Genomic DNA, 17660 nt, shown 5'->3' with positions numbered 1-17660 from the left:
AGAGAATGAATGGGGGAGGGGCAGAGAGAGAGGGAGGCACAGAATCCGAAGCAGGCTCCAGGCTCTGAGCTGTGAGCACAGAGCCCGACGCGGGGCTCGAACTCACAGACCGTGAGATCATGACCTGAGCCGAAGCTGGTGGCTCAACCAACTGAGCCACCCAGGCGCCCCAATCTCAAACATTTTTCAATCTAAACTTGCATCTTTATCATTGAGCAGTCAGAGAAAAATGAAATGATTTTTACAAATTCCTAAAAAGTTAACATACCTTTCTGTGAAAGTGCTGAAAAGTTTAAAAAAAGAAAAAAGTTGGAAGACACTGAACTAGTACAATCTCCTATCTAAACAACACCTAGGAAAGAGTTGTCCGGCTTCTTTTGAGCGTTTCCTGGCAGTAGGGAATAAACTACATTTTGAACAAGATGTTTTTGTTAGTTATAAGTTTCTATTATTAAAATTCTCTAACATTGAGTTTTACGAAGTTCTGGTCTTCATATTAGCTGTTTATGCTGTATTGAATAACCCTAATTGTTCTACCTAGACAATTTGAGTTTTGTCATTCATTAAACAAACACAAATGGGATGCCACTTTTTTTTAATGTTTTTTGTTGTTTGTTTTCATTTTTGAGAGAGAGAGAGAGAGAGAGAGAGAGAGAGGGAACAGAGCGCGGGCTGGGGAGGGGCAGAGAGAGAGGGAGACACAGAAGCTGAAGCAGGCTCCATGCTCTGAGATGTCAGCAAGGAGCCCCATGCAGAACCTGAACTCAAGAACCATGAGATCATGACCTGGGCTGAAGTTGGTGGCTTAACTGACTGAGCTACCCAGGCGCCCCACAGGGATACCACTTTTTCAGGTGATATGAGGGATTTAAAAAAATGAATACTTGGAAAACAGTTTTGTCATCTTTAGTTTTTGGCATCTTAATGTATCTCATTTACCTTAGTTTGGTTTTCAGACTCATGGTGGTTTTCCTATGAATCTACTTCACTTCATCAGTATTCTCCAAAATCCATATAGATTAGAAAATTCCATATGAAGTTTCATAGGTGAGAGGGGCATGTGGCTATGCCTGTCTGTGATCTGAATCTATTAGTCCAATGAAAAACAATATTTATTTTTTTAAAGCAGTCTTATTAAACTATTAATTTAGGTTGGACCTGTGGTCAACTAAAACTGGAGATTTTTGTTTGTTAACTTGTTTCTTTGCTTGCTCTTTGATATAAACTGCCTTTAGGCCAGGTTTTCTCTCCTGCATTTGTGCAGTTGATTCTTTTAACCACAGGGTTAGGGGTTGAATTGTATTCCCCCAAAAGATGTAGAAGTCTTAGCCCCCAGTAGCTGTGAATGTAACCATACTTGGAAATAACATCTTTGCAGCTGATCAGTTAAGATGAGGTCATTAGGATGGGCTCTAATCCATATATGACCCCTTATAAGACAGGGAAATTTTGACACAGACATATATAAAGTGAAGATATTGTGAAGACACAGGAAGAAAGCTATATATAAGCCAAGGAATGCCAAAGGAAGACAGTCTTGGAAGAAATTCTTTCTCATAGTCCTCAGAAGGAACCAGCTCTGTTAACATATTGACTTCTAGCCTCCAGAACTGTGAGACAACATTTCTGTGGTCTGGGCCACCAAGTTTATGGTCCTTTGTTATGGCAGCCCCAGGACACTAACAGGTACAATTTTTAAAGACCTTTTTTTTTTTTTTTATTTGGGATAAAAATAGATCCATAGGGAGTGGCAAAGATGATTCAGAGTGGCCCCAGTATCCTTCACCCAGTTTCCCCCAATGATTACATCTTACATAATTACAGTGTAATATCAAACCCAGAAATTTAACATTCATCCAATGTGTGTATGTTGCTCTGTGTCATTTTATCACATGCATGGATTCCTGTACCACCACCTCAGTCAAAATACAGAACTATTCTGTTACCACAATGGTCTTTCGTGAGCGGACACCCCCCCCCCCCCCCCCCCCCCCCACCTCCCTTTCCCCATACACTTCCATCCTTAAAGCCTGGTAACCACTAATCTGCTTTCCATATCTATAATTTTGTCATTTCACAAATGTTATGTTATTGAGATGTATGTGATATTTTGAGACTGGCTTTGTTCACTAAGCATAATGCCCTTGAGATCCATCCAACTTTTTCTTGTATCAGTAGTTGATTATTTTTTATTGCTGAACAGTATTCCATGGTACAGGTATACCAAAGTTCTTTAACCATTCACCTATTGAAGGACATTTTCACTTTTCCAGGTTTTAGCTATTACAAATAAAGCTGCTATGAATAATTACATACTGGTTCTTGTTTGGATATACATTTTTATTTGAGTTTTTTTAAAGAAACTGCCACACTACTTTTCAAGTGACTATGCCATTTAACATTCACACCAGTGCTATAGGAGAGACTCCATTTTTCTTCATCCTTACCAGCATTTTGTATTTTCTCTATTTTTTTTATTTTGGCTATCTAATAAGTGTATAGTAATATCTCATTTGTAGACCCATGTTCAATTTTTAAGTTTAATCATATTGTTTTATCATATCTTTGTAGGTCAATTCTTCTACCCTTCCATGATTCTCTTAAATGTGTACTTTGCCATATTGGCAATCTTTTCCAGGAAACGTGATGTTTGGAATTATACATATCTGACTCAGTTCTCTGCTTCTTTATTTATGAACTGTGTAACTTTGGGTAGCCTGTTTAAATTCTTTAAGCCTTATTCTCCCCCTTTGTGAAATTATTGCTGTAACACATTTTTTAAATATGAAGTATGATAATGTATACAAAATGGTTAGTATATGGCATATCTTCAGTAGATGCTATGTTCATTCCGTTCTGTGTTTTTAATTCAACAAAAACGTAGACCAGAACAAAACAAGTTCAGAATCTAGAGGTAACTACTAGAGACCTCTCTTTATTAATTAACCAGATAAATTACTATATAGAAAATATCTTATTTTAAGTTTATTTATTTATTTTGAGAGAGGGGAGGAGAGAGTGTGGAAGTGGAGAAGGGGCAGAGATGGAGAGAGAGAAAATTCCAGAGCAGGCTCTGCACTACCAGCTCAGAGTCCAATGCAGGGCTCAAACCCACAAACCTCTAGATCATGCTATACAGAAAGTATCTTTTACATTTTAGATTATAGCCTGGGAAAATTCCTTGTTTTATTTGCTCACTGAAACAGATCATGTTGTTAAGACTTCATTTTATTTTATCGTTATGTTTTTAAAAGTGAAAATATAAAGCATGACTTGGCAGAAAATATTCAATTAGTGTATAAATTCTGACTCAAATCTTTTGACATCAGCATGATCTTATATGTATGGCTAAAGAAACAGAAACCCTTTAGAAAGACTAAAGGGTTTATTGTGGTCATTCAGAGTAAGATGATCAGCAGTGAAAATCTTTGGAAGTATTCCATGCAGGGAAAATTGATTACTAAAAAGTGCAAATTGCTAGTGGGTGGAGTTTGGGATGTTGGTGCTATTTCATAGTATTTGGAAAAGAGACTCAAGAGTAGCTATATCATGCCTCAGCTATCTTGTTCCATAAGGTGCCCTGATAGAAGCCAAACACACAAAGAACAGTGGCAAAGAAGGAAAAGTCATACTACACTTTCAAGGCTCTGATTAGCTGACTGGAGCACTAGGCAAAAGATGCAATTCATCTTTCCCCTCACTGTCCTCCTACACCTAACCTCAAACTGTAATGTTCTGGATTTAAGATAGAACTGGCTGGTCTGTCACTTTTTCATAATAAACTAAAAATTACATCCACGTAAATTTACATTTTAGTCCTCAATTTATACATATGGTTTATTATGTAGAAAAATCTAGAGAAAATAATTTGCCTAAATCACCGACTTTGATCCCATGCTTATTAAACAAGAAAGGCAACTGAACAGTACTGAGTGGCTACTATTCCTTTACCAACTATTTGTTGGCAAGAAACATTTTCTCCCTTTTTTCTTTTCATGTAAATATTATTTTTCATTAAAAATAAATACGTGTACCAAGTCGGCATGGTAAAATATTCAAAATTTATAAAGAGGTATGTAAAAGAAAAGTAAACCTTCCTGATTCTCCAGGTCTCCAGTTCATTTCCCCTAAGGCAACAAATACATTTTACAAATATTTTATGTGCCATAACGTTAGGTCCTGGAAGTACAAGGGTAAAAAAGTACATATGGTCCCTACCCTCTAGATGCTTCTAGTGTTCTAAGTGGGACAGAAACCTGAACATAGAGTGTGATAAATGTTCTCATAGGGAAGTCCAGGGTACTCTCAGGTCATAGAGGAGAGAAGCATGCATGGTAACTTAATGAAAGAGAGGTTAGATGAACTGCCCAGAGTCACAGGGCTTGCGAGTTACTGTGACAGGATTTCCTCAACAAATCTGAATCAGAGCCCGTAGTCTTTCCGAGAACTGCTTGATATGTCAGTAGAATATTCTATTTTCAGTTTCACTTTATATAATGTCTCAGGAGAGAACTTTAATAGCAAGAGGGAAATTCCCAGCTCAGAAATACAATGCTGGACAAAAATTCACTATAAATGGACATTTCATGGGAAATTCCATTTTCCTTTGACATTTTCCTTGTCTGGTTTTCAGAACTGTGGAAAGATATGTTTTTAGCAGTTCAGTTTGCATTCAAAAATTTCAGCCCCTGAATTTAACAGGATATTCTGCTTTTTAAAATTTCTTCAGAACTCAAAATCATGTTTTCCATCTGCCATTCTGATATTGTAAGCAACATATACTATGATATATTAACTCTTTAGGCAACACACACACACACACACACACACACACACACACACACACACACTTTTTTTTTCCCCCTCTAGGAAATGACTGTGAAAGAGGTTGGTTGTAAGTTCAGTAAACTTTCTAGCATCCTGTTTTGGGCAGGCACAAAGTTGTAGAGGAAGAGGGCAGAAGGCAGAACTTTTCCTATTTAGTAGCCAGTGTAGTCTAGGTTGTAACAGAGCAGGCTGAAGAAATTGTGAGGAAATGGAAACTATGACTGAATCAAGGATCTAATAACAGCAGCTGAACAGGTTGCCAGAGAGAACTCTAGGGTTTATTGGGAAATAGAGAACGCTCAAGAAGTTTCTCTGACTCAGTTTTCATAATTGCAAAAAGGAATAGGGCAGATGTATTCGTATTACACAACTCTAGGGGACACTTCACATTGGAGAGGTACCAGTCAATGGAATATATTATGAATGGGCCCCCTGGAGTTGTGCAGCATGGGGGCCCAGGTTCTACTTATCTCCCAGGATTGTTCTGAGAGGCTCAAGTTATACAATGAATATAAAAGGACTTTATAAACTACAAACTTGTCAATACGTGTAAATAATAACAGTAATAGTTGTTCTTTTCCTGGCCGGCTCTGCCCTTCAAGCAAAACATTCTCCTCTCTTTTGAGAAAGAGAAAGGCAGCCCCTATTACTGGGAGCTGGCCTGGCACTCACAGTGAACTGTAAAGTTCTCTTGTTGAGTATAAGCACTTTCACTAAAGATCAACCTCAGACAACACTGCTTTGTGACTCAGTGGAGCAAGACCAACATAGGACCACTTCATGATTATGTCTAAACAGACATAAGAACATCGTCCAAACCACAAAAGAGAGTAAACATCCTCTTTGCCTGGTTAATAATGAGTGACCACTGCTTTTTTTTACTAATTACTTTAGCTCAACTTCATTCGTCTCATGGATAAGAATTATTGAGATACTCGATCAGACCGTAGCCCCCACTTGCAGACAGCATCCAAGGTGGGGAAGATGCCTGTTTTCCTGAATACCGCCCCCCCCCACCCCAACAAATCACCTAACACAAGGCCAAACTCTATAATGTTTTTTCCTAACATCTTTTTACTGAGATGTCCTATGGTTCCCCATGATACACATTTCTTTCTCCTTGCAATGAGTCAATATACCCAGCTTTCTAGAACTGCAGATGTGGTCGTGGTGGTCTTTGGCCAGAGAACCTTGATAAGTTCATACAGCAGTTATACCCAGCCAGGAGTCCTCACTATCAGCATTTCAGTCAGAGAGCTGACTCCTGTGACTTCTCTAGTGTCTTGTCTATGGTGTTGGTGCTATTTTAGAGCCCAGAAGTCCTGAAGAAGAGACTTTGGCCATGATCTCCACAATCTCATCTTTCAAGTCCTTTGTGGATTATGGGGATGTAGACATCAGGTGCTAAATTTCTAAAACGAGAACAATAGCCATAACAGAACACTTATTTAATGTTTGCTATGTGTCAGGAACTTTTCCAAATAATTTATATATAATAACTCATTTAATACAGCATTGTGAGCATTAGATGCCATTGTTATTCTCATTTTAAAGATGTGGAAACTGAGGTACAGAGATGTTAATTACTTAAGTGGCACAGCCTGGATCTGAATCAAGAAAATTATATTGCTGTATCCTGAATCTATTCAACTGCTCTCACAAAGTGGTACTAGACTACTGAGAGATGGAGTGTGAATGATTTGGTAAAGCTCAACACACTATTATATGAAGAGTTATTTTATATGTGAGCAAGAATATCTTTTAAAACAGTTCAGTCTAACAATTATAAAAATGTCGGTGTATCTCTTTAATAATAGCTTACTGTTAGGAATAACGTAAAATTTATGGAACCAATTCTATTGAGTATAATTTGCTTTTTCTTTTTACATATTAACAATTTAATCCAACATTTATTGAGTGTCGATGATGTGAATGGATCTTTGGTGTATGATAAGGGACACCAAGAGATAAATAGGCTCCCTACATCGTTTCCTACAAAGCTGATGACTGAAGTCTTTATGGTCACCATTTTTATCCTTTAAAAATCTTTCTCGGGGCGCCTGGGTGACTCAGTCGGTTGAGCATCTGACTTCGGCTCAGGTCATGATTTCGTAGCTCATGAGTTCCAGCTCCGAGGCTGACAGCTCGGAGCCTGGAGCCTGCTTCAGATTCTGTGGCTCCCTCTCTCTGCCCCAACTCACTCGCATTCTGTCTCTGTCTGTCTCAAAAATAAATAAACATTAAAAGTTAACAAAATTAAAAAAAATCTTTCTCGTTATAATAACAACTCTGACTTGGGATATAATTGACATTAACTGATTCATTTTAGCAGGGAAAAGAAGGGTTTTTGGAATCCGATGGCTTTGAGTTAAAATTCTTCTTCCTCATTGACCAGTGTGCAGGACCTCTTTGGCAACATGTGATTTCAATGAACCTTTCTTAAAGGTGTTACAAGAATCAAATCAGGATTATGTGTATAAGGTCGTATCCAATAAATATTTGTTTCCCTTTTCAAAATGAAGCATTTAGAACCTAGCCAGTTTTAGTTTAAGTGGGAATTAGCAAATTTTTAAGATGACTATTAAGCCTGGTTTGTGAAAAATTGAAAAGTGATTTGAAAACTATGTAGCCATGCTCTTTTTTAAAATAATTTTTTTTATTTGCTTATAGTTGACACACCATGTTACATTAGTTTTGGATGTACAACATAGTGATTCCACTTCTTTATACATTATTCTGCGCTCACCACAAGTATAGTATGTGGTCATGCTCTTGTTTCAAATGTGAGCTCTGTGAAGACAAGGGCCATGTCTGTTTTGTTTACCAGTGCTTAGGACAATGAATGAATGTGATAATAACTCACCTACTATCACTTTAAGCTGTGGAAAGATGTTGTTATAGCCAGTCAAAGGCTGCAATTCTTTGGTTAAAAGCATGCAGAATTATCTGATGTGCTCATTTCAGGCTTTTGTCTATTCAAAGTTATAAGTTCACATTTAAAAATCCTTGTAGTTGGCGGAGGTAAAGTTATGAAAAAAGTACCAGATTTTAAAAAAAATCTTTGCGGCCAGTATTTCAATAATTATCTAAACTCTAGACTGTATCCAGTGCAGTAGTATTTTCTGTCACCTACTTAGAAAATTAAAATTTTATTAACTATTAAAAAAATTAAGCACGTGGGGCGCCTGGGTGGCTCAGTCGGTTAAGTGGCCAACTTTGGCTCAGGTCATGATCTTGCGGTCCGTGAGTTCGAGCCCTGCGTCGGGCTCTGTGCTGACAGCTCAGAGCCTGGAGCCTGTTTCAGATTCTGTGTCTCCCTCTCTCTGACCCTCACCCATTCATGCTCTGTCTCTCTCTGTCTCAAAAATAAATAAAAGTTAAAAAAAAATTAAAAAAAATAAACCATGTACAGCTGAAAACATTGGATGGAAGATAATTTACTTTAAGCATAATTAGATATTGACTTAAGCTTAGTCCTCCCAGCAGATTTAGTCAAAACTCTGTCATCTCATTGAATGAATAAATGAATCTTAAAAATTTACTATGAAATAAATAGATAAAAGAAGTATTAAAATTTCAGTACTGCCTGCTTATACATTAAAAATGTCTTACATTCTATAAAATACAATATCATTAAGACAATCTTATGTTCTAACCGTTATCCCTATTGAGTTATGATGGGGCTAATAAATGATATTCTTTACTCAAAGTTCAAGGCCAACTGAGAAGCAAGTAAAAGAGCAGTGGGGATGGAGGCCAAATTGCCTACTTTTACTAAATTTGGAGAACACGATTTAGAGATATTGGGCAAGTGGGTTTGCTAATCTTGTACCCACTTAATCATAGGAAGAACAAACTGAGGCCTGTCCCCTTTTTAGGCAGTGTTACACGTAGGAGTAAGGCAGAATCTATTCTCTCTGAACGCAGGAAGATTCCAAAGAGAAAAGGAAGAAAGGAGATGAGCATCTATGTTCCTAAACTCACCAGTCAGGTAAGATACTCTTATTCCCCTAGGAAGCAGTACTGGGAATAAATGGTGTGGCAAGAGGCCAGGTATGTGATTCCAATGAAAGAACTCTTCTCCTAGAAGGAAATACTGGAATAGGGGTAGGGGTGATAAGTGTTTTACTCAATAGTTCCCAACTTAAAGATGGAAAAACTGAGCCTTAGAGTAGAGTTCCTGGCCTCAAGTATTACAAGTAGACGATGATAGAGCTGGGAGTAACCGAGATAGTCTAATTCAAGTTCATTGCATCAGAGAGCTCTTATTAATTAAGTCTTTGATAAATATCTTAGAGCTACAGTGAAACAAGGACATAAACATAAAAAAGAGCTAAATATCATAAATTTCCATCTTTATTTTATTTTATTTTATTTTATTATTTCTTTTTTGAGAGAGAGCATGAGAGCGAGAGTGCAAGTGAGGGAGGGGCAGAGGCAGAGGGAGAGAGAGAATCCTAAGCAGGCTCCATGCCCAGTGGGGAGCCCACTGCAGCTCAGCTTGATCTCAACTGAGCCTGGGATCATGACCTGAGCTGAAATCAAGAGTCCCCATACTCAACTGACTGAGGCACCCAGGAGGCCCTGCATCTGTCTTCGTATTTTCTTTGTGATTAGTTGATGAATTCTATAGAATAAATGCATTGTGTATATTTCTACTTAGTGAGTACTCAAATGGTGCATCTGAAACTAAATAGTTATTTAACATAGGGGCGCCTGGGTGGCTCAGTCGGTTAAACGTCTGACTTTGGCTCAGGTCATGATCTCGTGGTTTGTGGGTTTGCGCCGCATGTCAGACCCTGTGCTGACAGCTCAGAGCCTGGAGCCTGCTTGGGATTCTGTGTTTCCCTCTTTCTCTGCCCCTCCCCTGCTCATTCTCTGTCTCCCTCTCTCTCTCAAAAATAAACATTTAAAAACTTAAAAAAAAAAAGAAATACTTAAGGAGATTCAGTAATATTCAAGCTAAAACATGGAGGTTGCTAGATAGGTAATGAATGACAAATTGAATCACTATTATTTTGTGGAGTATAAATGATTGGGAAAACATGTCAAGAGGTGATCTGAAGGTGCAGTTCAAAGGAAGGAACCATTTTTTGTTATTATAGATAGGAGAAAAGCTGTTCCCAGAAACTTTTTGGTACATTAAGAGAGGACTACAAAGTCCAAGAGTGAAAACCATGCCTTTCAGGACCACTCATAGGCCTGCAGGATGCAAGGGAGCAAAAACCATAGTGAGTCAAATCGGTACTCTACTATACTCTGGGACAATAAAATGTTTTAAGAGTTGAATTCCATAATATGAGTTTGTAATATCTATATATATGGGTGGATGGTCACGGGCTCTAATTCTGTATAATGTGTGTGTGACCTTAATCACACATATAAAAACATGTTAATAGTATTGTGCTCAATTTCAAGCTCAGTCTCTATTTTAGTATCCATATTGCCTGTCCTTACTGAACTTGCTGTCCTCATTCATAAGGGTTAGGAGAGGAGTGAATGAGATAAGAGATGTGGAAGTGCTTCCTGAATTGTGACACATTTACTTTAGTTTTGAATCATGCCTCTGCTTTAAGATTTTCTTTATTCTAGTTCTAGAATAGTTCTCTTTATTCTAGTTTAGTGTCATTTGAAGGCAAGCACTGTGCTAGGCACATATAGAAAAACACGGTATTTCCTGCCTTCAAGGAGTTCCAAGAGAAGAGACAACAGTTCTTAGAGCCTTAGCAATTATTCACCCTTGTATCTTTTCCTGTTAACATAGTTTCTAAAATTTCTCTCCTGTGGGGACCTCAATAAAGGTTTCTGCACTGACTAACATAAGGCAGGGGGATTAGGTAATTGATGTAACACTTTCATCCACACAATAAAGCATGTACTCTTACAGATGGAAGTTGGTAAAATGTGCAGAGAGTAACCCGACTGGCTTTGGGATCTAGCTGTGCCAGTCAATTTTGGTTTATTACCTCTCCTATGCCTGCTGTAAGTCTTTTGTTTATACAATCTCCTGTGTCATATCTAAGCTCTTAGCCAGAGTCTAATACAATGGCTTTGAGTGCAGGTAAGTCACAACCTGATTAAGGAATTGTTTTTTAATGCAACTTTTTGCCTAAGTCCCCAAACATTTAAAGTGTTCATTCCAAAGCCTTCAGATGCCTTAGTTACTGCTTGTAGCACTAATGCGGCAGGTTGGCTGCCTCAGCATCATAGGGTGCTTGCTTTGACTATTGAGCCTTCCAATACTCCAAGAAAGCATGGATTATTCATAAAGTGCAAAGGTTCGATATCTTCCCACAAAAACAGTGGTGGAGTTATTTCATTAGCTCTTTAAAACAAGATCACAGTAGGGTACCTGTTGATCTATGCGATAAAAAAAATTCCTTTCAATTGCAAAGTAATTTATTTAGTTATTTAATGTTTATTTTTATTTTTGAGAGAGATAGAGACAAGAGCACGAGCAGGGAAGGGGCAGAGAGGGAGGGAGACACAATCCAAAGCAGGCTCCAGGCTCTCAGCTGTCAGCACAGAGCCTGATGTGGGGCTCAAACCCACAAGCCGTGAGATCATGACCTGAGCTGAACTAGGACCCTTAACCGACTGAGCGAGCCATCCAGGTACCCCTAAATTGCATAGTAATTTAATAGACAAGTATTGATGCCAATCCACTGTTGATGAAGTGGAGCCTAAGGTGTGAGCATGAGGCCAGCTGGCAGACACTATCTTTGAGGCAGGTCAGAATGTGTAGACCTTATGACTCTATTACTGATCATGGATCGTGGGGGTAAATGACATGATCCTGTGAGATTTCTGAGTCAGTTCTGAAGTAGGTTCTCATGCATGTTGGGCAAACATGTAAAAGTAATGCAAAATACCTGGGCACTAGCCCAACCTTGAGTTAGTGCTTAGAATGAGGTTGGTAAACAAACAAACAAACAAACAAAAAAACCCCTAAAAAACAAGAACAAAAACAAAAACAAAAAAACAAGGAGCAATTTTTTAAGCCAATGAGAAAATTGCTGAAGTAGTTTTACTCAGGGGCGGGGAGGGGCAGAATGACAAGTGGCTTATCCTGAGCTCTTAAGTGTACTGAGAGTAGAAGCCCGGTTTTACTGTATAGCACTTTGAGTCTGTAAAGATGCTCTTATATACCCATATCAATACATTTCAGATATAGATTATACACATACTGTATGTGTGTGTACATATGTGTGTGTGTGTGTGTGTGTGTGTTTTGCTAGCTAATACTTGTGTATTATATACAAATTTAGAAGAATCAAAAGGGGATATATGAAAACTTAGTCCCCACCCCCTTCCATGCCTCCCAGCCATCCAATATCCCTCCTGAAAGGTAAATTAAAATACAATTGCCAGTTTCTTAGTTCCTTCTTTCTTGTTCTTTGTTCTAACTGATTAACCTCTCTAAGTCCAGGAATTGCTCAGAAGCTTTTCAGCCTCTGCATTTTCCTGCCTGGTTAAATTTTTCCTTATTTACATGTCTTTCAAAGCATCGGTGCTTTATACATTCTCCTTTAGTCTCTTTTTCCAGTTCGCCCTAACAAGCTGTCTACGTCTCATCTTTACATGGACTTTTCCCCATTTCCTAGGTATCATTCATATTCTCCATTCTCTGTCTGTGAAATTTCTGCTTCTTGGAGACTTAAGTCAGACCCCATTTCTTCTGGCAGCTCTTCATCCCCACTGATTTCCTTCTTCTCTGAACTCCTAGGCATCTACAAAGAGGGTTATCTGAGTTTCATCTTCAATATTACAAAATGATGCCAAAACATATTAAACAAATACTGTGTTGCATTATTTTGTCTGGAACTATATGAATCCAAAAAGAGGCAAAGAGATTAGCTCAGAGCTATCAGATGTTACAAGTAACATCAATTGTCTTTGATTAATGAAGAAAAACATTTAATATACAAAATCTTTCAAAATAAGGTCCCTGGGGGGGAAAAGAGTAAAAAGAGTTCATGATGGGGAAAGGTTGCTAACCACTAAACATATACATATTTAATATTTAGTTATATGTAGGGAAGGGGTTAATAGCATGGTGTTTGAAGTCAGGCAGAGTTTGACATTATCTGTACAAATTGAGTCAATTTGCATTATCTCTTGGAGTCTTGGTTTCTCTACAAGGAAATGAGCCAAGACAAGTCAAGCACTCAGCACAATGCCTAGTAAATGCTCAATAAACATTATGTGTCATTATGTTGTTGTTATATCTTGCTGTAGGTAGTTTGTCTCCCAAGTGAGGCAGTAGTTGCCCCTCCTACTCCTCCAAATGTCCACATCCTAATCTCCAGAACCTCTGAAGTTTACCTTGCATGGCAATAGAGAGATTATTCTGGATTATTTAGGTGGATCCAATGTAATCAATCGCTAGGGTCCTTAAAAGATGGAAGAAGGCAGAAGATTCAGAGAAGGAGATGAGATAACAAGTCATTGTCAAAGTCAGAGTGGTTTGATGTGACGTTTCAGCCTGCTGTTGCAGGCTTTAAGGTGGTGTAGGGGGCCAGGGGCTAGGAGCCAAGGAATATAAATAGCCTCTAAAAAGGAGCTAGAAAATGTATGCAAATAGATTCTCCCCTAGAGACTCCAGAGGCGAATAGCCCTGTCAACACCTTGTTTTCAGCATGGTGAGACCCAGTTCAGATTTCTGACCTCTAGAACTGGAAGGTCATCAAATTGTGTTGCTTTCAGCCACTATGTGGTAATTTATAAAGCATCAGTAGGAAGTGAATGCATCTTCTCAGCTAGACTCCTTTACGAAGACCAATTTTGTGCAGCCCCTAGTGTCCAGAATAGTGCTGGATGTAAACATAGATCAGTGACTTAGGTTTACTGCAGGTTCCAGCAGAAAGGCATAGCAAAATGTAAATTACCCTTTCTAGCGGAGAAGAGGAAACCCAGGATTGGCCACCAGTCAGCTCTCTTGCCAATGTGGACTTCCATTACAGAGCAAGTTAAAAATACTGGGGAAATTCCCTATCTCACTGCCAGGGATAGATACTCACTGAAGCCCAGTCATGGTTTTCCCCTCAGTGTCTCTGCCTCCTAGAATTACAGCTAGCTTACAAGTTCAATAAAAATTACTACCATGTGTCGAGCATACAGTATGTACAGGCCTTGTGCTAAATGTTCTGCACACATTTGCCTATGTAATCCTCACAAAATTCCTATGGTGGTAAAAAAAAAAAAAGGTAGTGCCTTGTTTTTCAAACTTCAGGTTATGACACGCAGTGGATCCTGAAATTGGTTTGGTGGTGAGTGATCAGCAGCTCTAAAAAATAAAATACAGTAGAAAATATCAATGCATCACATGAAGTAAGAGTAAGAATGGTTTCATAAAATATGAAAATGGTTTTCATAAAAGAATGGTTATATATATATTTATATATCTAATACACACATATGTATGTGCATGTACTGGCTTGTATTATAGAACATATTTCTTACTTTCTGTGGGTTATAGTAAAAATATTTCTTGTAGTAGGCTATATTTAAAAATTTTAAAAACCACCAATGAAGTGGTTGGGAGTATAGTCTCTAGCCACAGGGGTACCTGGGTTTAATCTCCATTCTTTATTTAGTCACCTCTGTGATGCTGATCTGAAGCATGTTACTTATTCTTTCTGTTACTTCATCTTATAGGGTCCCATCTCATGAGATCTTTTTGAGGGTTAGGTGGGTTAATCCAAGCAAAACACTTAGAACAATGCCTTACTAAATCGTGTTGGGTTAATCTTACTTCCCCATGCTAGACAGCGAGTAAGCAGAGAACTGGGCAGATTCCTGTTCTATCTGACAAAGTCTAGCCTTGACTTTGAATTCTAAGGCAATTTCTTGCTATCTTAGGTGTCTCCTCAAAACAAACAAATAAAAAACAACAAAATAAGTCTCCCTTTACAATGTTTCCATCAAGTTAAAAATAAACGTCTCCTCAGGAAGTTGGCCTAATTGGCAGTCTTGTCCCTGAGGGAGACTCTGTGACTTGTTCTCTGAGTTTCAAGAGAGAATATGTGGAAGGCATTCAGTGGCATATATAGAACAAACAGATGTCTCACTTAAACCTTTTCTGTAGGGGCACCATATATCGAGGGACTCAGATCAACTAAGAATTCTACAAGAATCTTGAGGGAGGTCTGTTATCTAGAAGCATAGCAAGTGATTGGAGTTCTGGTTTTGTTTTGCAGTTTTGTTTTTGTCTTTTTTCCCCCCTTGCTTTGTTTCCTCCTCTGCTCTAGCAGGCAACACAGGCATTTTATCAATCTCTTAAAAATGTTTTGACCTTATGTGGTGGTAAGTGCTCTGAATGTTAATTGAAATATATAGCCAGGCTGTATTGCTTTTATAGTCTCTGAAATGTTAAGAATTTAATAAGTTAATGACTCTCAAGTTATAGCCAAGTCTGAACTGATAAAAAATTATTCTGGGCCTTTAAACTATTGATTTTAATGTTCAGCCAATATCCAACTTGAAATGCATTCTATGCCACTTCCAACTTGCTTGACTGTAGTTATTTTGTCGCGAGTTAAGATTTTGTTGGAAGATGTATTTCTAGGCTTTAAGATTTGGGAAGGGTATGCATCCAACCTGCGTGCTAAGATCTGGCAAGAAGACAGAAGTGTCTTGAACCAGCAGGGAAAGGAAGGAGGTATATTTAGCACCCCTGCCCTATTTCAGCACATCCGTTCTCTCGTCTTGACATTTCTGTTGGTTTGAATGTTTTTTGCAATATATGGCCCTGCTGCCTTAGAACACTAAGTAGAAGGGAAAATAGTGCCAATAATTCCCTGACAGGAATGTACCTCTCTTTCACTTATTATTTTCTTGAAGAATATGACCTTCCTTCCTTCCTTCCTTCCTTCCTTCCTTCCTTCCTTCCTTCCTTCCTTCATTCCTTCCTTCATTTCTTGACTTAATTTTTAGAGCAATTTCAGGTTCATAGCAAAATTAAGGGAAAGGTACAGAGATTTCCTATATATCTCTGCCCCAACACATGCATAATCTCACCCATTATCAGTATCCCTCACCAGAGTGGTACATTCATTACAACTGATAAATGTACATAATCACGCAGAATCCATACATTGAAGTTCATTCTTGGTGGTGTACATTCTATAGGTTTGGACAAATATATTATGGCATATATCCACCGTTTATAGTATCCTGCAGAATAGTTTCACTGCTCTAAAGAGTTTCACTGCTCTGTGCTATATGGCTCATGAATTCGAGCCCCACATAGGGCTCTGTGCTGACAGCTTGGAATCTGGAGCCTGCTTCAGTTTCTGTCTCCATCTCTCTCTCTCTCTCTCTCTCTCTGTCTCTCTCTCTCTCTGCCCCTCCCCTGCTTGAGCACTCTCTCTCTCTCTCAAATATAAATAAACATTACAAAAAAGTTGTCTGTTCTTCTCACTCCCATCCATGATCCCCACACCATAGTAACCACTGATCTTTTACTGTCTCCATAGTTTTGCCTTTTCCAGAAATAATACAGTTGGAATCATATAATATGTAATTTTAGATTACCTTCTTTTACTTAATAATATGAATTACAGTTTCCTCCATGTCTTTTCATGGCTTTATAGTTCACTTCCTTTTAGCTGAATAATATTCTATTGCCTGGATATATCGCAGTTTTTTGTTTTTGTTTTTTGTTTTTTTATCCATTCACCTACTGAAGGACATCTTGATTGCTTTCAAATGTTGGAAATTGTGAGTAAAACTGCTATAAAAATCCATGTGCAGATTTTTGTGTAGACAAAACGTTTCAGCTCCTTTTGGTACATATCAAGGAGCTCGATTGCTGGATCATATGGTAAGCGTATGTTTAGTTTTGTAAGAAACTTCCAAACCGTCCTCAAAAGTGTCTGTGCCCTACCCTCTCTGTCTTTTTAAGTCTATGAACAATCTTCGAGGTCAGCAGTGGCCTAAACAAATAAGGATGTGTATGTGTGGCCACTTAGCAGGTGTAGTTTTGCAAGGCATTGTGTAGAGCTGGTTATTAATTGATAAGCATGTATTTACAGCAGCTGACCCCAGACTTCTGCAACCCAGTCTAGGAGGCATTTGTAAAAAGCCTAGAGAAGCTCAACTCTGCCCCATTGGTCCTTAGTGGGTAGTTCCAGATTGGGCAAGTGGCCTTACAAAGATACATGTGGAGGTCTCTGATCCTCTGAAATATGCTGGAGAGTCATTGGCTTTGTGAAAACACAGAAAAAGCAAAAGTATGTTGGCCTTTTAGGTGGAGCTTAGTGTTCCTTTCTGTTAACCCAGTATCCTTTCACACCTGCCGTCTCAGGGTCAGGATGTTTTATTGGACCACGGATACTCTGAGAGCCTGGAGGGGTAAGTGAGAAGGGGTGGTGCTCTCATTCCTCATGGGCCCCCTTTCCACAGTGCATTTAGTGACGTGTATATTTGCTTATTGGACACAGGCTCTTTACTCATGCATGTTAGAGAGTTGTAGAAGCACACAGTGTAGTTGACATTGCTTTTAAAAAGTAATATAGCTCCCTAATTAAGTCCATTTCAAAGCAAAAGTTTTCATGATAAAAGTATTGTGATTTGAGTATACCCACCAAACAATATCTTTCCTCTCCTCTTGAACTTGGAGTCAAGTAAGAGTTGAGCTCAGTGGTCAGCAGGTAGGTATCACATGGCAACTGTCGTGCTAAGCAGCAAGGGATCGAACACAAACACAAGGCTTGGTGCAGCCGTAGCGGACTTTTCAAGTTCATCTCTGAATTCGGTGAGTGGGCTCATCTTCAGCACTGCTGGACAGTTGCCAGCCTCTCTCGCAGGGCAGGCAATTCACCGCATAGTAA

The sequence above is a fragment of the Herpailurus yagouaroundi genome, unplaced genomic scaffold (assembly GCF_014898765.1).
Source record: "Herpailurus yagouaroundi ecotype Mexico unplaced genomic scaffold, PumYag 186, whole genome shotgun sequence".
NCBI classification, from domain to species: domain Eukaryota; kingdom Metazoa; phylum Chordata; class Mammalia; order Carnivora; family Felidae; genus Herpailurus; species Herpailurus yagouaroundi.
The sequence above is the reverse complement of the archived record's forward strand: the minus strand, read 5'-3'. Positions refer to the sequence as shown.